General features: G+C 28.1%; 2 long non-coding RNA genes across 2 annotated transcripts; both read right to left on the bottom strand.

Moving 5' to 3' along the window:
• Nucleotides 1-2,217: 2,217 nt before the first annotated feature.
• LOC110229505 lies at nucleotides 2,218-3,372 on the bottom strand. The gene is made up of 2 exons (XR_002332893.1): nucleotides 3,233-3,372; nucleotides 2,218-2,541 (listed from the first exon to the last, which is right to left on the bottom strand). It is a non-coding gene; the product is annotated as an uncharacterized LOC110229505 (long non-coding RNA).
• A 1,933-nt stretch (nucleotides 3,373-5,305) lies between these two features.
• LOC9314785 lies at nucleotides 5,306-6,594 on the bottom strand. The gene is made up of 2 exons (XR_002332894.1): nucleotides 6,305-6,594; nucleotides 5,306-5,638 (listed from the first exon to the last, which is right to left on the bottom strand). It is a non-coding gene; the product is annotated as an uncharacterized LOC9314785 (long non-coding RNA).
• Between the last annotated feature and the right edge of the window lie 257 nt (nucleotides 6,595-6,851).

Genomic DNA, 6,851 nt, shown 5'->3' with positions numbered 1-6,851 from the left:
TGCTTGTTTTGAACCTCTCTTTTCCTTTTTTCGATTTTGTATGAACTAAAAGTATTTTTATGAAATCTAAACTTGTTTTCTTTTAACTTCTTATTTTTTCATTATCATTGTAGATTAGAGGTTTATTTTTCACGACAGACTTAATTGGTTACAACAGGTTTTCTGCGCCAGATTTTTTTTCTCCTACAGACTTATCTGAATATAGTTACGACAGATTTGTAATTCGTAGCAGATTTATTTCACACGACAGACTTATATTATGATGACACCACAGACTTTCGTAATTTTGACAAATTTATTTTAAATGTGTGACAGACTTATGTTTTCAGTGGCGTCAGACTTATATTTTCGATAAAAATCTGCCATAATGTAGCAAAGTTGTTAATAAAAAAGAGATAACTAGTTTGACTTATTAGTGATAACAGATTTATTTTATGTCATGACAGTTTTTTTTTTTTTTAACAAAAATTTGGAGAGTGATAGCAGATTTGTTATATAAAAATATAAATTGTTAGAATGACATATAGTCGCAACCGAATTGTTTTATGTTATCACAGATTTTTTTTATATTACGACAGATTTTTGTATGACAGCAGTTTTATTAATAAAAATAGAAATTGCTCGAATGACTTCTATAGTGATAGCAGATATGTTTTATGCAATGACATATTTAAATTTTAATTCCTATTATGACAGTTTTTTTGTTCTTATCTGATGGTTGATTTGTTTTAAACAATACTTATGTCGTAATATATGATTAACGGTTTTTGTTATAAAATGCATAATAAGGTAACCTAATTTATCAAAGTTTGATTACCAAGAATTCTTGCAATATATCCTTATGTTATGTTCCAGCAGAATTTTTGATTTTATACCACGCCTAATCCGAAGCCATTATATTGAAACCTAATCTAACCAATATATATCTTAAACGTTATTTTGATCAACTGTTTTCCATACCTAAAATTTGGTAACAGTATTCACACGAAACTTACATATCAAAAATTTCAGATGTTGATATGTTTTTTCAAAATGCCATTACTAGGAATTCGCCCGATATACACCTATATAACTGAGTGTAAGTTTTGATAAAAATTTACTAAACCAAAGTCAGTGAATAAACAAACACTAACGTATTAACTTCAGATTTGTTCTACCAATGTTCAAATTGGCTTGGCTTTACTTAACCAACTAAATTTAGTTGTGGCAACGATCTCTTACTGAAATCCTACATTCACTGGTCTATCTTTAAGCTTTTGTGTCGTAATCATCATGATTAGCTGCTTTGACAAGTTTAGCTTAGATCTTGGTCCCTTGAGTGTATTTTAATGGCCATTTCTTAGGATCTTTGATGGAATTGATTGATCTAAGTTAAATTTTATGAGTTTTACATGAATTTAGGAAAACAAATAATAATCCAACAGTTAAAACAAAATCCAACTAACTAGGGAAAATCTTTTCGGAGACAAGACCCAAGTGTCATTCTTTTCCCCCAACGAGTCAGGCTGTTGCACTTATAAGTTCTTGTAACATCATGAAATTCTTTCAAGATTCCGTCTTTCAACTTCTTTTAGCCCTCATCCTCTACCCAATGAGATCAAGTGCATAATCATAGTCAGGAACTTGACCACTTAATCCACAAAGATTGAAATCATCTTGAATATAATCTTCATCGACTTCACAAAAGAAATCATTCCCTCTCAAATTACAAAACCAAGAGATCCACGATGTATCATCACCCTCCGATCCACTCACATCAGACCCTTCACTATCAGTTTCCGATTCCATTGCAAAACCAATTCCATTACATCGCCATGAATGTGTTTTCTTGTTTGGAATAATTTCTTTTTGGCTTTTATTGTTAGTTTGGAGATATATGGATGTAAATGTTACCAAATAATCCCAAATACTATGAAATTTAAGAACAAATCACCAATAGAACTTTATTTATAATAACCATATAAGTCACTAAGATATCTCAAAAACCATATAGAACTTTAGCAGAAAAAAATCTCAAAATCCACCGAAATCTAAAATCCACCTTTTGAATCAAAATGTTCGATTCAATACATCCTAAATGATAAGTACTTTCATATTTAAATTAAGTGGAATTGAACACTCAACCTTAACAATTTTAAGGGAGGATCAATTACCAAATCATCTAAATGGACAACATAAACATGGATGGCAGATTTAGGAAGTAACTAGGAGGGCTCGTGCCCCATAAATTATTTTATTACTCGATAACGATAATTACACAATTATGTAGGCTTGAAACTCATGTCACATACTAAATTACTTTATTATAAGGTTTTTCTTATAAATATAATTCAAGATTTATTGTATTTAAAACCAATTAACAAAAATGACCGCATAAACACTTCTTTCCTCCTTGGGGAGTAGGCACACAAGTAGAACCTCCTTTTGGATACTTCTTTATACATCTAGGCGAACACTCATTGCGACGAGTACTACAAAGGTCTTTACCCTTAATTTCTTCCCAACACTGTCTTTTTCCTTGATTCACATCCCCCACCACTCCTGTCATATGTTTCAAATATAACATTTTAGTTTTTGTACTTAACATATATGTGTGTGTATATATATATATATATATATGTATTAATTATTCCGCTTATTGAGAAGACAAATGTTTCGAAGAGTTAACTATATTAATATCAATTGAAAATATTATATAAATTTTCATAGAATATAAAATCTAATTTTAAAAAAATTTCATAACATCAGATATAAAAGGGCAAGTAAAGTCAGAAATAAAAACAGAACTTTAATATTTATGAAAATAAAATATTTTTCGATACATTAATCTATGCAACATGAAAACAAAAGTACTATTTTTTTAAGAAAATAAAAATAAAGTAAAATTTATTTAACCAATTCACGTCATAATAATTCTTCATAATATGTAAGACCATATAACTTTATAAATCAGGGAGTTCCAAAAATATATATCGGAATCGGTAATTTGCTGTATAGATATAAGTAAAGTATGTATTTGACATTAAAAAAAGAAGACTAAATTGATATTATGGCATTATATACTAAACAAAACAAATCGAAACATAGCTATTTACATATATCAAAGGTGAGTTGGTATTTTACAGAATTAATATCTAATTAAAAAATTTGTTAACTGATTTTTGATAAATTAGATTCTCAAGCAATAATTATATGTAATATATGAAAAACATACTAAAAATGTAAATACAACCTAATACAAGAATAGTAAATATAATCAGAATGATGAGCGAGAGTTGAAAACTTTTCTTCATCCTAAATGATAAAAATGATTTTATAGTGTTTCGAAAAATTGAAAAGAAAGCACAAAGTGTAGTTAGATGTTTTAAAGAAAGAAGAACAATGTGTAGTTATATTTATAAAAAAAAATTAGATGTATCTTCTAATTAGACATATCTAATTTAAGCTATGTACCATTTTAAATTCGAAATAAAAGGATCTAGTTTTACCAAGTTCCAGATGTTTTGCTTCTATGATATGTAAAAGCTTTACCATATTTTTCTCCCAAAATTTAATGAAACAATGAAAATTCAAAAAAAAACAAAATAAATTACTAATTTAGACTATCTATGGAAATCATTTGTAAGGCCCATATCACCACATTCTTATGGCCACATGCTCTCTTTTGGTCTATAGATTCCAGCCTTTTCCGACGGTCAATGTACTACTCCGACTAAACTAATAGCGAGGAATGAGACATATTTCCGAAATTATTCGGGTATAAAAAAAATATCTTTCATATCTCTATTTGTTGCACTTATATTGAGCTAATAAAGAAATAAAAAAATAAAGGCATCAATGAATCTTGGTGCAAAAAATATCTGCAAACGAATGTTTACGAATTTAGACAACAATGCTCAAAACATACTGGTAAAGACCGTAGGCAAAGTTTAGAGGTCGCTGGTTCGAGTGACCCTTGAGACGAAACTAATATTACATGATGTGGTTTCGGACCTGGGAGAATTACAGCCTTTGGTCCAGAACCTCCTTGTTTTCAAAAAAAAAAAAAAAATGCTCAAAACATAAGCTGTTTCATTTAAGATATTCACAAATTAGTTGCCAAAAGAGAGTGTACATTAGCCATATAAACACTACCAAAGCACCATGGAATTATTATTATTATTATTTCGTTTGCTCTTTTTATACATTAAATAGTTGTTTTGTTGCAACTATGAATGGTTTTTGGATTCAGGCCTGTTTTAAAATTTTTATTTGATCGTTTAGCATCACATCAGATCCTCTTATATGTCTCGTGCACAATCTCAAGTTCCTAGAGTCTCCTTGTGATTGAAGATTTGCTTAATGGGCATCCTATGTCAACTTCATTTTTCTTTTAAAATATTAAAAAGGTTAGTTTGTTTTGTCCTCAAAATGAAACTCATAAATTTCTACTATATATGTTTGTGTGCATTGATTAAGAATCTCTGTACAGTTCTCTTAGACTCTTTTTTTTTTGGATAAACAGTTCTCTTAGACTCTTTTTTTTTTTTGGATAAACAGTTCTCTTAGACTCTTAAAAATACATTTTCACTAAGTTTTTAAGAGTTCCTAGTAATATAAAACAATATGATGACAAGAAAAATTATGGATCTTAAATTTCATAATTCTCTTGATCTAGAACAAATCTTTGCAAGTGTTCATCTAATGTACACTTAAAAGACGATATCAATCTCAATTTCTTTTGGGTAAGGAAAATAATTTCCAACATATGTCAGTATGATAGAATTTTATTCAAATGAAAAAGGAGTTACTCAATTTCACCAGTTTGTAAGCAAACTCAAATTTTTTATTGGAGTTATAGTCCCATTAGATACATTTTAATTAAGATGTTATGAAACTTGATCACAATCATAAGAATATATATACACTAGATAGTCAAATTTTACCCTCTTATTTTTGCAAATAAAATAAAATATGGAGAAATTGTAAATAAGTTGGTTCAACAATCATATGTGTTTTTTTAAAATAATATAAATTTCAAGCATATTGTAACAAATATATTATTTTACCTTAGTCACACAGTATTTTACATGATAGCGTACTACATGTTTCATCACCCACAAAAAAAAAGACACCGTATTATTACTGTATTTGTTCTCACTTTAATATAAATGAAGAAAGTGAATGAAATAGAGTGCAAAAGATTAACTATTGTATAATCTGATTTTGAAAGAAATTATAAATTTACACAAACTAGGGGCCGATTGGTAAGGGCTGTTAGTTTTGGTTGTAAAGACTTTGGCTAAAAATTTTTCTGGTCATCTGATAAATTCTACAAAAAATTATTTTATTATAACTCGATAACGATAATTACACAATTATGTAGGCGTGAAACCCATGTCAGATACTAAATTGTTTTCTTGTAAGGTTTTTTTTTATAAATATAATTGAAGATTTATTGTAAATAACACAAATTAACAAGGATAACCGCATAAACACTTCTTTCCTCCTTGGGGAGTAGGCACGCAAGTAGAGCCTCCTTTTGGATGCTTCTTTATACACATAGACAAACACTCATTGCGAAATAAATTACAAAGGTCTTTACCCTTAATTTCTTCCCAACATTTTCTTTTTCTTTGATTCACATCTCCCACCACTCCTGTCATATGTTTCAAATATAATATTTTAGTTTCTGTACTTAATATATATGTGTGTATATATATTAATCCGCTTATTGAGAAGACAAATGTTTTGAAGAGTTAACTGTATTAATATCAATTGAAAATATTATATATATTTTCATAGAATATTAAATAAACAAAATTTCATAACATTAGATATAAAAGCGTAAGTAAAGTCAGATATAACAACAAAACCTAAATATTTATGTAAATGAAATATTTTTCGATACATGAATCTATGCAACATGAAAAAAAAAGTACTATTGTTTAGGAAATATAAACATAAAGTAAAATCTATTTAACCAATTCACGTCATAATAATTCTTCATAATATGTAAGACTATATAACTTTATAAATCAGGGAGTTCCAAAAAGATATCTGGCAATCGGTTGCTGTATAGATTTATAACTAAAGTATGTATTTGACATTAAAAAAAGAGAGAGGCTAAATTGATATTGTGGCATTATATACTAAACAAAACAAATTGAAACCTAGCTCTTTACATATATAAAAGGTGAGTTGGTATTTTATAGAATTAATATCCAATTAAAAAGATTTTGCTAACTGATTTTTGATAAACTAGATTCTCAAGCAACAATTATATGTAATATATGGAAAAAATACTATAAATATAAATACAAACCTAAAACAAGAATAGTAAAAATAACCAGAATGGTGAACGAGAGTTGAAAACTTTTCTTCATCCTAAATGATAGAAATGATTTTATAGTCTTTCGAAAAATTGAAAAGAAAGAACAAAGTGCAGTTAGATGTTTAAAAAAGAAGAAGAACAAAGTGTAGTTATATTTATAAAAACATTTAGATGTATCTTCTAAGACATATCTAATTTAAGCTATGTACCATTTTAAATTCCGAAATAAAAGGATCTAGTTTTACCAAGTTCTAGATGTTTTGCTTATATAATATGTAAACGCTTTCTACTCCCCATTTTTTTCCTCCTTTATCATATTTTTCTTCCAAAATTTAACTGAAACATGAAAGTCACATAAAAAAAACAAAATATATTACTAATTTAGAGTTTTAGACTATCTATAGAAATTATTTGTAAGGCCTATATCACCACATTCTTATGGCCACATGCTCTCTTTTGGTCTATAGGCTTCACTCTTCAGCCTTGTCCGACGGTGAATGTGCTACATTGGAATGAAATAAATAGTTGTTTAATAAAC

The sequence above is a fragment of the Arabidopsis lyrata genome (assembly GCF_000004255.2).
Source record: "Arabidopsis lyrata subsp. lyrata unplaced genomic scaffold ARALYscaffold_4, whole genome shotgun sequence".
Lineage (NCBI taxonomy): Eukaryota > Viridiplantae > Streptophyta > Magnoliopsida > Brassicales > Brassicaceae > Arabidopsis > Arabidopsis lyrata.
The sequence above is the reverse complement of the archived record's forward strand: the minus strand, read 5'-3'. Positions and strand labels throughout refer to the sequence as shown.